Below are 1497 nucleotides of genomic sequence, written 5' to 3'. Positions count from 1 at the left end.
AATTAGAGAAAACACGGTCCGAACTGAAGGAAGTTCGGACCGTAACGCTACCCACGGTACACATAACCACCCCCGCCCCAACTACCAACACGCCTGTTGAACCCCTTATGGTTACTCCTATGGGAACGACTCCGCCGCCTGCTTCCGAACATCCCGCCTCCGCCCGCCTTTCTGAACGACTTCCAGACCCCGATAAATTTACGGGCGCCCGCTCCGACCTCCGCCGCTTCGCCACCCAAATCCGGGGGAAGATGACCTCAAACAAAGACCGCTTCCCCAACCCCGAATCACGCCTGATTTATGTAGCCGGTCGACTGTCCGGTAAAGCGTACAACCTGATCCTGCCCAAAATGGTCGGAGGCACACCCCAATTCGGAGATTATACGGATCTCCTCCAATACCTAGAGGAGGCATTCGGGGACCCCGACCACGTCCAAAACGCACAAAACAAACTATATGCCCTGAAGCAGCGGAACGTAGATTTCGCCGAATATCTGTCGGAGTTCCAACGCCTGTCTTTGGAAGGAGAAATGCCGGAGGATGCCCTCCCCCCTCTTTTATTCCAGGGAATATCGGAAGAGCTCCAGGACATGCTCCTCCACAACCCCGCCCCATCTCGCCAATACCACGAATTCACCCGACACCTGCAAAGCTTGGATAACCGCTACCGCCAGCACCAGCAGTATAAAAATAGACAGACACGTACCCCTCGGGCCGCAGCGCCCCCCGCGCGCGCGGCTCCCCGAACCCAACCCGACATACCGCGGGCCGCCCCCAAGCCAAACGCGGAGCTCCCGCTTAACGACCCTATGGACCTGAGCAGCCAACGCCGCCACAACCGCAAGGAAAACATGCTATGTTACCGTTGTGGATCCCAAGAACATTTCGTTGCCAAATGCCCGGAACCGGATACCCGCCGCACGCGGCTGCACCAGGCCGGAATCGAACGATCCAGGTCCAGGTCCAGATCCCCGCGCCAAATACAAACCAAACTCCCTAAAAACCCCCGCCGCGGCTCGGACGCCAGCCGCTCCAGCAGCCGAAGTTCGAAAAACGGAGCCCGCCTGGGATAAGTCGCCCCCAGGCCGCCAAGGCCGCGCATAGACCGCCGGCGATCCGCATCTCTGCCGCCGCCGTTCACGGGTTCCCCGTTGAAGAGGAATATAACCAACGATCCGACCTGATGATCCTGCCTGCCGAACTGACAGTGGGGGGCCAAAACCTCCCAACCTATGCCCTCACCGATTGCGGTGCGGAAGGAAAATGCTTCCTCGACCAAGGATGGGCCGAAGAACGCCAACTACAAATGTATCCGCTGCGAAACCCATTCGACATCGAAGTATTCGACGGAAGGACCGCCGAAAGTGGGAAGTGCACCCATTATGTCCGAGGACAATTGAGAATCAAGGACCACATCCAGAAAAACGCGCTGTTCTTCGTCACACAGCTAGCCCACTACCCCATTGTGCTAGGAATGCCTTGGCTAAAGCAGCACGA

Source organism: Pyricularia oryzae, chromosome 1 (genome assembly GCF_000002495.2).
Source record: "Pyricularia oryzae 70-15 chromosome 1, whole genome shotgun sequence".
Lineage (NCBI taxonomy): Eukaryota > Fungi > Ascomycota > Sordariomycetes > Magnaporthales > Pyriculariaceae > Pyricularia > Pyricularia oryzae.
This window is presented reverse-complemented; position numbering follows the sequence as displayed.